Source organism: Cetorhinus maximus, chromosome 31, assembly GCF_964194155.1.
Source record: "Cetorhinus maximus chromosome 31, sCetMax3.hap1.1, whole genome shotgun sequence".
Lineage (NCBI taxonomy): Eukaryota > Metazoa > Chordata > Chondrichthyes > Lamniformes > Cetorhinidae > Cetorhinus > Cetorhinus maximus.
Genome location: NC_135909.1, coordinates 1,474,325 through 1,490,602, shown reverse-complemented (window position 1 = coordinate 1,490,602; position 16,278 = coordinate 1,474,325). Strand labels below are relative to the sequence as shown.

At 43.4% G+C, this 16,278-nt stretch overlaps 1 protein-coding gene across 2 annotated transcripts in view; it reads left to right on the top strand.

Moving 5' to 3' along the window:
* The first annotated feature begins 5,443 nt into the window (after window positions 1–5,443).
* sptbn2 (spectrin, beta, non-erythrocytic 2) overlaps window positions 5,444–16,278 on the top strand; it is a 297,786-nt gene continuing 286,951 nt past the window's right edge. For both annotated transcript variants that reach the window (XM_078532661.1, XM_078532659.1), the window contains exon 1: window positions 5,444–5,766. The gene's annotated coding sequence lies outside the window, so the exon portion shown is untranslated. The remainder of the gene's footprint in view (window positions 5,767–16,278) is intronic.

Below are 16,278 nucleotides of genomic sequence, written 5' to 3'. Positions count from 1 at the left end.
ATTTGAGTGTTGTGCCATATATTAGGATCTGGCTATGAGTCTCCACAAAACACGCATCACTGTAGCATAACACTGTGCCAGTTGGCAAGTTTACCCTCATGTATAAAGAGGGGCACCAGACTTGTGCCTTATTAAACTTCTTAAATTGTGTGGTGAAAGTAAGTTGCAGCTGGGATGATCTGGGCTGCACACTTCTCCATAATTCCCATCAGTGCTGCCCCATGATCAGCTGTTATGTGGTTACTTGCCTATAAGTATTTTCCATTTTCCTCCCACCTTTGCTGAAGGCACTGATTCATGCTGGGATGCAGTTCCACAGGCACTGGTAACTTTCTGTGCCCAGTTTTCATATGGAAGCCCAGGGAGTGAATGTCAGCAGGGGCTCTCTTTCATGGGGATCACGGCTAAGGTGATTCTGCAGTTACTGAGAAAATATCAGGGCTGGAACACAATCATAGGACTATCTCGTCTTCTTTCTAGTTGTCCAAGCAATTGTAACTAATGATGTGCTTTCATGATATTGTTCAATTTGGACTCTTCATTCTTTCATGGGATGTGGGTGCCCCATCTCTAATTGCCCTTGAACTGAGTGGCTTGCTTAGGCCCTTTCAGAGGCAGCTAAGAGTCAATCACATTACTGTGGGTCTGGAGTCACATGTAGGCCAGACCGGGTAAGGATGGCAGATTTCCTTCCCCAAAGGAGATTAGTGAACAAGACGGGTTTTAATGACAATCAATGATCGTTTCATTGTCACCATTACTGAGCCTCGCTTTCAATTCCAGATTTTATTAATTGAATTTAATTTCTGCCGCCTGCTGGGTTGGAATTTGAACCCATGTCCCCTGGGCATTAGCCTGGGCCTCTGGATTATTGGTACAGTTACATTACTACCACACCACTGCCTCCCCTAGACTTCAACATACCCTGCCCTGCAACCTCCCTTAGTAAACTATTCTGAAAACTGACCACCCTCTTGATGAAGTATTGTTTTCTTACAATCCCACCTGAATCTATCCATTTCACCTTGTATTTGTGTACTTTGCACTGCCACCTAGACAGAATAAAATAGCCTTGATAGACCTTTGACATGCTTGAACTTTACTAAGTTGGATACTTAAATCATATTCCTTTCAATCTTCTCTCCAATCTCAGTTCTGAGTCTATCCTAGAAATGTAGGAATTGCTAGATATAAAAATATCACAGTCCATCTTGTTCACTTTCTGCCGTCCTAGTTGTTGCATGACATGACAATAGAGTTGTTGACTAATCATTGCAGTCAGTCTCTATCAATCAGTCTATAATAGACCCAGACATGCGGCAAGGAAAGCCCCAAGTAGTGGGAGAGATTTGGGAAACATAGGTCCAAAGCCATTTGTTCCTCCCAAGCACACTACACTCACCACATCACATTTCAAATTACTCATAAAGTGTATGCCAAAATATTATTTTCTAAAATAATAATAAAAGAAATTGATCTAATTAGCATTTGAATGAATCAATACTAACTTGGTTCCACCATTTCCCTGAGGAGTCAATCTACTCGCTCACTGATTGTTTCCACAGACTAGTTTTGAATTTACTGCCCTGCAAGTACAGCTCACCTTCTCTGATTCTCCTGAGCTGGACAATTCAAAATAGCCTGCCGCAGTCGGCATTATCCATTTCCTTTAGAATACTTTAGAAGCAGCAATCATATCTATTAACCGTTGCTTTTCGAGTGAGTTCACTACTATCCTAATCATTCCAGGGTTCTTCTCTGTCTCTTTCCTGACTGAGCTACATCCCTGTTGTAGTGAGGGGTATAAAACTGCACACAGTACTCCCTGTTACAGCCTGATCAACGCTCAAGACAGTGGCAGATAAACCTCCTTCAATCTATATTTCCTCTTTTATATAACCTGACACAATGTGTGCTCTCTTGGAAGTAACAGGACATTGAGTTGATGCCTGATTTCCATCTGCACAGACACTTCACAGCTGGAGTCACTGGGTAGCAAGGCAGGAGCGCCTCTGTTCCTTTCCATCTCAAGGCCATGAGCTGGGATGACAAAAGTAGTTCTGCCAAGTGTTACACTGAATAAAATTAACTTCCTCAGATAATCCAAACTGGGACCTTCTGGTCTGGGTGGCTTAGTGATTTAATGCCTGGTGCCTTGACCCATCAGGCTGGCTGGGAAGTTTTCAATTTAAATTGCTTCAGGGGCGTTTTTGATATTTCAAACAAATAATTGGGTCAAGTAGTCTCCTTGTATGCTGTGAGCTTCTGTTCTGTGGTGTAGTCTCCAGTGAGGTGCTCACTACTTCCACCACTGTTGTGCAGTAGCAGCAGTGTGTACCATCTACAAAGATGCACTGCAACAACTCAACAAGGCTCCTTTGACAGTGCCTTCCAAATCAGTGATCCCTACCCCCTAGAAGGACAAGGGCCGGAGACACATGGGAACATCCAGCACCTGCAGGTTCCTTTCCAAATCATTCACCATCCTGAATTATATCGCCGTTCCTTCACTGTAGCTGGGTCAAAATCCTGGAATTCCCCCTCTACTGCACTGTAGGTGCACCACACGGACTGCAGCGGTTGAAGAAGGCAGCTCACCACCACCTTCTCAAGGGAAGTTAAGAATGGACAAAAACTGCTGGCCTTGTGTCCCAGGTACGAAAAATATGTCTTAATGAGGCCTGACAGAACTTGTCCATTCATTTGTATGTGAGTTACGAGCAGCCCTTAAAACCTTGAACCTATGATGAAGTGGTTGTCTACCATCGACACTGCCAGGTATCATTTCAGCTGATGCATTCAAAGGTTCCCTTTGGATTAACATTAGGCCCTGCAATATTGTGATTTAGTGAATATTTTCAGGAATTATAGTGATTGAAAGATGTGTTTTTGTTCAGGCTTTTGCTGATAATTTAATGAAAATTTTTACACATTACTGTGACAAATTTACATTTCCCTTCCAGAAATGACTGTTACACTACCGCCATTTGCATTGTGATGTATGAAGTGTGCTTAGTGTTGTTGGTAGTTTCAGTTAAGTACAACCGATGGTTTATTGGGTAAATATGCCGTAGCTGGGATACTGATCATAAGGACCTAAAGAACTGGATTTGTTTGCTTACGTGGCTGATTTTTATTTATATTTTCAGATGATAAACAGGGCAGCAGTACACTGAACTGCTGATGTTGCAACTTTGAAGCACCAGTGGATGGAGTCTCCCCTTCCACATGCCCTGCCCACATAGACTTGAATCAAAGCAGTCTAACTGGAAACCCTGAAAGGCACTACGGCAGAACCGCTCCAACAGCATCTTGTTTTCAAAAACTTTTTGTGGGGCCAGGAGTGTGCCTCTTGGGGGCTCCCCCCTCCCGAAATTGATTTATCTTCTCCCATACCCAATCCTCTACTTCCTCTGCTGAGAGCTTCCTCCCCTTTGCCTTTAACCTACCTGGTTTGGCTCGAGTCATTGAGGATCGGTGATCTGCATAGAGTGCAACAGGAGCTCACTGATGGGAGTCAAATGAGGTCCAAACGTGAAACTAATTCGGGTCTTCGACTCTTATTGGGTGGGCTCATTTTGCCTTCCAGTGGAAATGGACGTATCGAAACATCAACATCAACTTGTATTTATATTGAGTCTTTAACGTAGCAATACTGAAGGCACTTCACAGGGGTGTTATCAGACAACATTTGACACTGAGCCAATTTTAAAAATGTTATTATTTAATGGGATGTGAGTGTCACTGGCAAGGCCAGCATTTGTTGCCCATCCCTAATTTCCTTTGAACTGAGTGGCTTGCTCGGCCATTTCAGAGGGCTGTTAAGAGTCAACCACATCGCTGTGGGTCTGGAGTCACATGTAGGCCAGACTGGGTAAGGATGGCAGATTTCCTTGCCCAAAGGGAATTAGTGAATCAGAATGGTTTTTACAACAACCAATGATAGTTTCACAGCCACCATTACTGAGACCAGCTTTATATTTCAGATTTTCTTTTTTGTAAAGTAATGGAATTTTGCCATGGCATGATTTGAACCCTTGTCCCCAGAGCATTAGGCTGGACCTCTGGATTATAAGTTCAGTGACATTACCACTACCCCATCTCCGCCTCCCCCCCTGCCATTTACCATTTGTGTATGAATTTTGGGAAATTGAAACACATTAAAAAGCCAGCTCTGTAAATAGTTGACGCAAATAGGATAAATAACATGCAAGGCTGGTTGAAACCAACAAATCTTTTCAAGCTAAGAAAAGATGGCACCAAATGGGTTTAGGTGCCACTGTCGATTTATTTTGCAATATGCATTATACTAATTTCCCAAATTATTCTGCTCCTGCTTTAGTTGTGTTGGCATCACAGATCAATATTAGCGTTGCCAACTGCAATTCAATGTATTCCTGGAGGTTTCATCACATGACTTGTCCCCACAAGCCATTAGTTGGCCAACACATCCCATCCTTCTGCTGTATTGCCTTCCTACGCCAATTGGAGAGCAAAAAGACTCATTACCTAATTGGATGATGCTTGACTGTCAGCCAAACAGCCTTTTTTTTCAAAGAAGAGTCATATTGGATTTGAAATCTTAACTCTGTTTCTCTTTCCACAGATTCTGCCAGACCTGCTGAGTTTTTCCCAGCGTTTCCTGTTTTTACTTCAGATTTCCAGCATCTGCAGCATTTTGCTTTTATTTTAGCCTTTTTTTTCCTCCCCATTTTCAATATTTTTATATCTGGTAAAGAGAAATGTTCAAAGAAACAAAGAATGTCCTTTTAATGGCCCAGTGGTTTTTCTCCAGGGTTGCACACAGCCATGTCCTGGAGATTGATCTTCAATTCCTGGAGACACCAGGCCAATCCTGGAGGGTTGGAAACCCTATATTCCGCCAACATTTATAAGGGTACCACTAACTAAAGCAGGCATGACTTGCTGAAATGGTAGTCCTGATAATGAAAACTTTTTAAGTGGAAACAATCCAAAGGTGGGTCTTGAACAAACATAATAAGTATTAATAATATTTCACCAATTTGATAACCAGAAGAAAAAAAAAAGCAGTTCGGACCAGTACTGTTATTTTCCAGTTTTTGCTGGTGTTCCATTTTAAGGCATACGAGACCAGTTCGGACCAGTTTTTACTGTTTTTTTTGGTTCTGGGTATCTTTTGGGGCAAAGACGTGGATTTTGCAATTTTAAAAAAAATTGGCCAGGTGAAAGAACCTGGATTTGCAGATGTGTTTGAAAGTAACATTGTTTTTGCCCTACTTTGAATCAATGAGGCACAATGCAGTGTTAATGCAGAAGGAACCCTTAACCCAAGCCATGTGCTGCTGTGCCTTGTCCCAGTTTACTGCATTGTGTGTGTATGTGTGTCTGTCTGTCTGTCTCTCTCTGTCTGTGTCTGCCCCATTCTCTGTGTATTACTCCGCCTTGCATTGCAAAGCATCCAGTGCGATCAGATATTTCCAGCCATCGGCCGGGGGAGGGGGGAGAGAGAGAGAGAACCGCTTGCTAAAAACCATTGATACGTTATAGGCACAACTGCACAAGCCTCATCACATTAACCACCCGAGATTATCTAATGCCGGATTATTTCGTTGGCAGGGTCGGGAGAGTGGATGCCGTAACTGGCAGCATCGCTGCAACATTACCTCCCCAACCAGCTAGGGCAGAGAGAGGAACGAGAGATGTGTGGATTTAAAATTTAATCGCTCCAGCTTTTGTGTGTGGTGGTGGTGGTGGGGGAAGGAAGGCTGTTCGTGCTGGATAAAGGTATGTGTGCAACCTCCAAGGGGGTTGGGGCAAAAAGGAAAAGAAAGGTGCATTTAATTATATGTTAAAAAATTTGTTGCTAATTCCACCCCCACCCTCCCCCAGTGATGGGCTGGATGAGTGTTAAATGCTGCAATGGGTGACCAGAGATTTCGATCGCTTGGAAAAATATAAATATTTAGAGCATGCATTACGGTTTTCGAGATGCCCCAGTGTCCAGATTTGCTTTGCACCCAAGGATTTAGACCGAGGGTATTATTGTACTTTGGACCCATGAGGGGAAATCGCTGGGTGCTCATCATCTTGGAATGATGAAATGCCTCATTATGCTGTTTTGTTTTCCTGGAGACGTTGCGATTTTCTTTCAGCTTCACTGCACGATCGGTTTATTGTTATATTTTTGCAGGCACGGGTTTTCCCCTCGTCCTTATTAATGCCTTTGAAAAAGGATTTCGGGTTATAGAATTGCTTGCTCCTCAGGTCGACGAGACGGTCCACCCAAGGCAATGGGAGTTGATCTGTGCTTAGTGCAGGTCGAGCATGTTCAGGGGGTACATTGCTGTGCATTTTGCGTCGGTGATTTTTGTCAGGGTTCCAGAGTCGGATCCGTTCCTGCAAAACGCACTCAGACCCATTCTCCACAAACAATGGGAGCCATGATCCCCTTTCCACTGGTCTCCCAATGGGCTCTCTTTCCTGCAAGGGTGACTGGATCTGGTCTTCCCTACTGTGGTTTTGCTTTTGTTACTTAATATCAAGTTCTGGATAATCAGCCAGGGTGGATCCTAACCCAACGTCTCCCCAATTAGCCTGAAATTGTTTCTCCTTGTGCTGGGAAAGTGAGGGACAGAAAAATCTAGTTTTTCAGGGCTTTTAATATATAGGTTCCATAATTTTTACACCCACCCTTCTTGCCATGCATAGATTCTGGCCCAGAAGACCAGTGGGGCGATCATGTCTATGCCACTCTTCAGTGCTGCCTCTCCTTTCTGAGTTCCCCATTTCGTTGGAAAAGTGCTCATCTTAGTGGCCTGGGAAACTAACTTGGGGAATTCTGTCTGCAAACCTATCAGATCATTCCATGGTGAGACAGTAGTGTATCTGTGCACTTTGCTAACCTTGACATTTCATTCTAGTTTCTCATTGCATTCAATAGATTTCCCATTTTAAAAATACCCTTTTACATTTCTGCCGCTTGCACCTAGTCTCAAGTTTCCAGTTTGTGGATTTGTGGAGTTTATTTACATTTTCTTCCCCGGTGGTCAGATGCTGGAGAAGTGGTTGGCAAAACTAAAATTTTCTGAAAAATGGAAGTGGCCTGCACACTGCTCGCGTAGGGGAATGGAATATTTGCAGAATGGTTCCTTTTAAACACAGAGGGGAACTCTTATAAACACTGTTATCGCATCACTTTTATTTGCAGTAATAGGAATCCACTGTACAGGAAGTCAGATTATATGGTGGTATGCTGAGGTCTCGAACCACAGTGTCCAAACTGCACCCCTTGAGTCCTGGCAACCTTGTCCATGAAGCTCAGGGAACTTAGACCGTACTTTCATATTTCTCCTTTGCTGGATTGTGGCGAGGGTTTGTTTTTAGGACTGTTGCCTCATTTGGTGGATAAATCCTAGGATCTGTTAGGACCAGCAATCTGTGATACCTGCAAATTAATGGGAATGTGATTTCAGAATTTACATGACTCTGAAGCTCCATGATCTATATGCACCCATGTAACCCCCAAAGAGAAAAAGGCTGGATGACCCATGTCAATTTATTTGTTAAAATGCAATTTTAAGTATTTTATACATTGTACAATTCTTCTCCCTGCACCTTGCCCTCATTTGTCTTATTCTTCACAGTATGGAAGCCAGAACATATGAATGAGGAGCAGGAGTAGGCCATTTAGCCCCTCTTTAGCCTGCTCCACCATTCAATAAGGTCAAGGCTATTCTGATTGAGGCCTCAGCACAACATTCCGCCTATCCCTCCCACCGATTACCTTTGAATCCCTTGTTATAAGAACCTATCTACCTCTGCCTTAAAAATATTCATTGACCCAGCCTCCATCAACAGAACAGTTCAGCCCATGGATGTGTCCACTGAGATTGTAGTGTCACTGCTTGCCCTCTTGGCGATGTGCTTGAGTGGCAAGAGGAGTGCCATTCCGTACATTTTTCCTTATCACCAGGTGATTCAGCTGAAACTATCAATACGTGTTCTCTAGAAAGGAGCAAATATGAGAACCATTTTATCTGAACTCACATCAGATTCAATTAATTGTTTAATTAATTATGTGGGTTGATTTTGATGCTCTCTTTGGAGGTCACTTTGGAGCAGAGCTGTCTTTCCCAAAGTGTGCCTGTAGGGCTGGAAACTGTCAGTGGAGGCTGCTGTGGAAGGGTTGGGTCGAGCTGGAGATAATTGATTGACTGAGCTTCATCACAACCTTGACTATTGTTTGAGTTTTGCCATTCTGATCCAGCCTGATCCTTTGTGCACCAGTTGACTAAATTGTGGCACTCATTGTCCCTGCCTTTCCATGGGTTTAACTAAATTTTGACAGGTTTGACTTATTTTCAATAGTTTACTGCACTTTACAGGCCTGACTTTAGTCATATATTTTTTAATTCATTCATGGGATATGGGCATTTCTGGCTAGGCCAGCATTTATTGCACATCTCTAATTGCACTTGTTCTAATTGCCCTAGTTCATTGCTGTGGGTAAGGTAAGGACAGCAGACTTCCTTTCCTAAAGGGCACTTTTACAATAATTGACAATGGTTTCATGGTTATCATTAGACTTCTAATTCCAGAGTTTTATAGAATTCAGATTCCAACATCTGCCCTGGCGGGATTTAAACCCAGGTCCCTGGACCATTACAGTGAGTCTCTGGATTACTAGTCCAGCAACAATACCACTATGCCATTATCTCCCCTTATCTCAGTGCTGTTGGCTCAGAACAGATGCTGCGTGTATGATTATGGGCCTAGTTCTCACCTCTCTTTCGCCAGCTAATTTCTGTCACATATGCGCACGTTCACCAACATTCTCTCAATCATCTCATTCTTTTACCACAGTATGATTAGTGGATGAGATTTTCCACTACAGTGTAGTACCAGCACACATAGGACAGAATTTAATTTAATGTCCTTGTCCGTGGTGAATTTGGAGGCAGGGGCATTTAAGCAGGTGGGAGGGTTACCAGTGGAGACCCCTCCGCCTTCCTGCATCTGCCTGGAAGCCAATTGAGGCCCTTAAGTGAGCAATTATGATCTCACCATTGCTGGTATTCATGAGCAACATTTTCCCCTGTCGGTGGGGGGGGGATGATGTGTGGGAGATGGCGCGGGCAGGCAGGTTCCCGATCGGTGCCCCCGGTTGGGGGTGCGCCGCCATTTTACGTGGGCGGGCCAGTTAAGGCCCGTCCAGTGTGACGTCTGCTCGGAAGCGCTGTGCGCTCCCTGTGCTGGCGGGGTGGGGGGGAATTCCCTGAACCGAGTGTGCGCCCCTTAGCGCACACATACGAAAGAGTGCACAGATCTCCCTGAGGCAAAGTGCCACCTCAGGGAGATCTCTGGAAGTTTTAGAAATTTGTGGAAGTGTGGAAAAAAATTCCTGACCTGTTCCCTCATGTGACACTGTCACATGAGCTGGGACATGTCAATTTCTTCTATTTCAACATTTCATAAACATGTTAAAGCCCTCATGAAATCCCATCCTGCCCATGGATGAGGTTTCACGTTTTTTTCTAAAGGCTGCCTGGCCTCCTCCCCTGCCCGCCAACCTTAAGGTTGGATGGGAAGGCCCTTTAATTAGCTTAATTACTTTTTTAAAGGCCTTATGTGGCCGCTGACAGTTCGGCGGGCACGCAGCCGACTTGGCTGCGCGCCCGCTGAACTGAAAATCTAAATGACACGGGGCGACAGCGGGACACAAGCCTGACATCACCCCGTGTCATTTTGCACGTTGGCGAGCGGGCCCCGCCTCCCCCCCCCCCGCTCACCGACCGGAAGATGCAGCCCCATGTTTGCTTTCAGGCTCCCTTCCTTCTATTCCGACATAGATAGGTTAAGTGAGTGGGCAAAGATCTGGCAAATGGAATATAATGCGGGCAAATGCGAGATTGTTCATTTTGGCAGGTAGAATGAAAAAGGAACTTATTATCTGAATGGTGAGAAATTGAGGAGCTCTGAAATTCGGAGGGATCTGGGAGTCCTAGTGCATGAATCACAAAAGGTTAGTGTGCAGATAAAGCAGGTAATTAGGAAAGCTAATAGAATGTTATCATTTATTGTGAGGGGAATTGATGACAAAAGTGGGGAGGTTATGTTTTAGAACAGGGCATTGGTGAGACCACACCAGGAATATTGTGTACAGTACTGGTCTCCTTATTTAAGGAAAGATGTAAATGTGTTAGAAGTAGTTCAGAGAAGGTTTACTAGACTAATAACAGGAATGGGCAGATTGTCCTATGAGGAAAGGCTGGACAGGTTAGGCTTGTATCTACTGGAATTTAGAAGAGTAAGAGGTGACTTAATTAAAACCTTTAAGATCTGGAGGGGTATTGACAGGGTGGATGTGGAGAGGATGTTTCCTCTTGTGGGAGAATCTAGAACTAGGGTCACTGTTTAAAAATAAGAGGTTACTCATTTAAGACAAGAGATGAGGAGAAATATTTTCTCGCAGAGGGCTGTGAGTCTTTGGAACTCTCTTCCTCAAAAAGTGGTGGAAGCAGAGTCTTTGAATATTTTTAAGGCAGAGCTAGAATTAGATTCTTGATTAACAAAGGGGTGAAAGGTTATTGGGGGTAGGCAGGAATGTTGGGTTGAGGTTACAATCAGATCAGTCATGATCTTACTGAATGGCAGAGCAGACTCGAGGGGCCGAGTGGCTTACCCCTGCTCCTAATCCACATGTACCCTCTCCAGCCCCCAGCCAGTGACCCCTTTTTGAGACCTGCATCCTGCCCTCATTCACCTGTGGCCTGGATCCCTTGCTGATCCTGAACCTCTGGTGGGCGCACTGCTGGCAGCTACCACCACTCCTCCGGTGGCGCTGAAGGCATTGAGGAGCTGGCAGCCTCTTATTGGCTGGCAACTGTAGAGGGGCTGCATTTCCGCCTCTAGAGTCCTTGATCACCGGAAGGCCCATGATTGCCCACTAAAGTGCCTGACTGGCACTTAATACACTTAGGCCTTCCCTAAAGGAGGTGATGGGGGCTCTCACTGACTCTCCAGACGGCAGGCGAGACGCCCATTGACTGGATTAACTTCTGCCCTTACTCTGTGAAGACAAAGTTGACCCAAGAAAAATGGAAAGAATTGAGACTTTCGTGCAAAAAAATAGCCCCGAGATCCTAGAAAATAGTTGTTTAAATTGAATTATATTGATTTTTTTTTGCATTACTTATTGGTTTTGCGTAAGGAAAGAGGAATATGATGTAGGTTTTATATATACATGATATGCAAATAGATACACCTGGAATATAAAGCTGCCTCAGTAATGGTGACCTTGATGCTATCGTCGATTGTCGTAAAGACCCATCTGGTTCACTAATGTCCTTTAGGGAAGGAAACCTTCCTTCCTTACCTGGTCTGGCCTACACATGACCCCAGAATCACATCAATGTGGTTGTTGCACAACTGTTCTCTGAAATGGTCTAGCAAGCCACTCAGTTCTTGGGATGAGCAACAAATGCTGACCTTGTTAAATGTTAAACCCACAGCCCATGAAAGAATAAAGAAAAAAACTGTATGTATATAAATATAAAAATATCTGCCATTTCTTAGTGGTTTCATAACAACAGTTTGCATTTGTATGTTTAATGTTGAAAAATGTCCCACGGTGTGTCTGTTATGGCACAGCCGATGGTAAATGCTGAGCTGTTCAAATCCCAGAGGGAAACCTGAAACAGCTGCCACAACTTGTTTTGCAATTTGTATAAATTTCGAGATGCTTGCCTTGAATTCAGAAGTAATAAGACCACCAAGTCTTATAGGTTTTTACAAAACTAGATTTAACATTTATTAACAAGAAAAATGATTTTTAAGCACATACATATGTCTACAAATTACGACTATAATAACTTCTAAATCCCCTACTTAATCTGACTCCCAGTTACACTTTCGTTAAGGCAACAGTAAGACACATAGACTTTAAAAGACTCAGGCAAGGTGACGCACAATACCCTGAACCAGTCAAATTCAAAGTGAGTTTTCTTAACTTTAGTTCTTTGAAGACAGCAGCTTAAGGCAGAGATGCTGAAAGCTTCTCACACTTATAAGATCTTAAAAATGTCTATTCTTACACACAGCCTTTGCTCCGTTGTACATATATCCGGAGGTGGAAGTAGGTGCTTTTGATGATATAGAGGATAGTACAGAACTTGAGTATTGCTGAAAAAAGAGACATGTCAAAGCTTTTCATCTTGCACTTATCAGGACATTTTGCAAGAATACCAATATGAGGGGAAAACAACAATTTATACTGTATGAGATAAATTGTTGTTTTCCCCTTACATTGGTATTCTTGCCAAGTGTCCTGATGAGTGCAAGATGAAAAGCTTCGACATGTCTCTTTTTCAGCAATATAGAGGATATGGGGTTGGAAGCTCAAAAGCCCCCGCATCGTCTGTGAACCTCAACTGACTTGGTGCTTGCAATTTTTCTGGGTCTCTCTTGATGACTTATCTGCTATTGAATATAGAGCTGGGATTCAGTGCTTTTCCCTCCATGTTCTGCAGCACAAGAAAGTCAAAAGTTCTGATGAGACAGGGCCATTTCGGTTTCCCATACAACAAATGAAAGAGCTTTATTTAAATAGATTAAAAAGCAGTTCAGGTTTTGTTTTCCCTGTTCGTCTGGGAAGATGTTTGATTTTTACTTGGGAACTATCTAGAATGGTATGATTGAATCAGGATCTTGGATGCGTATGTGTAATTCCCGTACTCTTCTATCATTCTATCATTGCATAGTGCAAGAAATGGGTTGGCATGGTGATCACCATGCAGGGTTGCACCACTGAAGTAAGTGGTTGCCTGAGACAGCACAACAGGGAATTGCCTTCTATGTCTCTGATGAATCTTGATGTTGGCGGGTTTAACATTATTGCAATCAAAATTGGTTGGCTGTGGGAGTTAGCACGTGACAATTACAGCTTCTGTTTGCTGCTGCTCCTTTATGTAGTCCATTATGAACTGATCCACGCTGTGATCTTGGGTACTGCTGAACAAAAGAGACTTGCTACCAAAGCTTTTCATCTTGCACTCATCAGGATACCTCACAAGAAATTACCAATGTTAATTGGTAATTTCACAACAATATGTCTCTTTTTTTTCAGCAGTACTGAAGTTCTATACTTTCAAAAGACTAACTGTGATCTGTATGATTTTAAACTAGGTTTGGATGAATGGGATCTTAAGAATTCAAACTTAAAAAAATGTGACTTATAATTGCCATTGATTTAATTCAGTAAAAGTATCGGTTAAAAACTGGCTTTTCCTCTTCTGAAAGTTCTAGGAAGAGGAGTAGTCCTCAGAACACCTTGAGCTTGTTCCGTCATTTCGGTTGATCTTGGCCCACATACTTTGATATCTTTATCTAACAAAATTCTAGTGATCTCAGCCATCTGTTTATGATACTCCTTGGCGCAATGTATGGTTTGTGTGTGTTTTTAGGAGTTTATGGGTTGTGGAAGGTCCTGGCGAAGCTGTATTCACTTATTATCACTAGTTGCCCTGAGATGATGATGGTGGGCCTTCTTGAACTGCTGCAGTACTTGAAGTGATGTTGCTCTTAAAAATGGTGTTAGATAAGCTATTCCAGAACTTAACCTACTGATCATGAGGGAATAATTTAACTTCATGTTCAAGTCAGAATGGTACCTCTGGTAGGGAATTTGGGGATGATCTTATTGTTTTCTGTGCTCGTTCTCCTGGCATCCACCAGCTCCTCACCAGTTAATGATGTTGGCACGAGGGGACCTTCTCACTCTTGTCCTTCTCAGTGGTAGAGCTGGATAGTGCTGTTGAAGTCAGTTTGTGGAGTTGACACCAAGTTCCCTGTAGATTATGTACAAAATATTCAGTGTGTCGGCGCTGAACAAAGACAAAGACAAAGAAAAGTACAGCACAGGAACAGGCCCTTCGGCCCTCCAAGCCTGCGCCGATCATATTGCCTGTTAAACTAAAACATTTTGCACTTCCGGGGTCTGTATCCCTCTATTCCCATCCTATTCATGTATTTGTCAAGCTGCCTCTTAAACACAACAATCGTACCTGCTTCTACCACCACCTCTGGCAGCGAATTCCAGACACTCACTACCCTCTGCATAAAAAAACTTGTCCTGCACATCTCCTCTAAAGTTTTATCCTCTCACCTTAAATCTATGTCCCCCTAGTAATTGACTCTTCCACCCTGGGAAAAAGCTTCTGACTATCTACTCTGTCCATGCCACTCATAATTTTGTAAACTTCTATCAAGTCGCCCCTCAATCTCCGTCGCTCTAGTGAATATTTTGTACATAATCTACAGGGAGCTTGGTGTCAACTCCACAAACTGACTTCAACAGCAGTATCCAGCTCTGCAACCTCTACCGCTGAGAAGGACAAGAGTGAGAAGGCCCCCTCGTGTCAGCATCGTTAACTGGTGAGGAGCTGGTGGGATGCCAGGAGAACGAGCGCAGAAAACAATAAGATCATCCCCAAATTCCCTACCAGAGGTACCATTCGGACTTGAACATGAACGGATGGATATTTAGTTAATCGGCAGAGATGCTGATCAAGTGGACTACTTTGTCGCGTATGGTGTCAAGCTTTTTCAGTGTTGTTGCAGCTGGATCCGTTCAAGGAATGCTGGATATTGACAGCTGATCCGAACGCATGGGGTTACTGCTTCAGATGGACACTGAAATCAGATGGATTTCCAGAATCTCCTGTTTTTTTTCTCTAATAACTAACAGACTTGCTATCTGTTTCGTGACAATAATGGACCCTTTTTAGTGTTTAGCCCATATTTTCTGCATTTGCTGCTTTGCTTATTGTTTTTGCCACCAACCGCTTGTGTGAGAACAATGATAAAACGTGAAGTTATGGGCTCATGAATCAACAGATTTATGGTTGAAGTTTTCAGTCAATCAGTAGATAACTTTTTTTAGGTTATGGTTAAAGCATACTAGTATTCTAGGCTTCATTAATAGGGGCATAGAGTATAAGAACAGGGAGGTTTTGATGAACTTATATAAGACACTGGTTAGACTTCAGCTGGAGTATTGTGTACAGTTTTGCGCGCCACACTATAGGAAGGATGTGAACACATTGGAGAGAGTACAGAAGAGGCTTATGAGAATGGTTCCAGGGATGAGACACTTCAGTTATGTGGAAAGATTGGAGAAGTTGGGACTGTTTTCCTTGGAGAGGAGAAGGCTAAGAGGAGACTTGACAGAAGTTTTCAAAATCATGACGGGTCTGGACAGAGCAGATAGGGAGAAAATGTTGCCCACTCGTAAACGGATTGAGAACCAGAGGGCACATAAATTGTTTTTCAAAAGGAGCAATTGCGAGGTGAGAAAAGCTTTTTCATACAGCGAGTAGTTAGGGTTTGGAATGCACTGCCTGAAGTGTGGCGGAGGCAGGTACAATAGGGGCATTCAAGAGGGCATTGGATGATTATTTAAATAGAAACAATGTGCAGGGTTACGGGGAAAAGGCAGGAGATTGGCACTAAATTAAAATGCTCATAGAACTGGCGCAGACACGACGGGCCGAATGGCCTCCTGTGATTCTGGTTCCGTCTTGAGGAAAGAAAATGACTGAAATATTTTATTAATCTGACAAATGGACAAATCTGGCTTTTCTTTCTTGCTTGCTTTTTGACGTACTTTCATTTGATTAGCTGCTCGTTGTCCTGTACCTCCTCTTCCTGGAGAGTGATGGTGCTGACAATGGAGGGAACAAAACTGATGTTTGCATTGATGACAATGCTACCTATTGTCTTTTGCAAACTTCATTATACCAGACTTTTCGGGGGGTGCGGGAGTTTTCTGATGCCGTTGATCTTTCCCTTATTCACATTTTGCTTCCACACTGCCACATTGTTGAAACTCAAAGTCCTTCACTCCTCTCACCTCAGCATACCGTTGGTGTCTGTAAGTGGACAGGGTTTCCTGACAATCAACAATCATGATGCACCGCATCTAGTGAATCGTTAGTGCGTAAAGCCTTTGGCTTGGATTTTTCTGGAAACCGGCAAAGTCCGATATCAGGCGGGGAAATCGGCGTTTGACCCGCTGACGGCAATGGCAAAATTTCACCCCTTATCGTGGGGAACATTGTAAAAAAAAAATCAGAGCTACGGGTTTTACTTTGGATTGCTGGAGGGGCGACCTTGGATTCGCCCACCCTCAGAGCTTCAGGAATCCGGCTGCCATAATTAAAGGCCACCCCTGCACAGAGCTAGCACTCTCCAAGGGTTAGGAACTGAAGACTGCCAAAGCTAGGAAACAAGCTGCCCCAG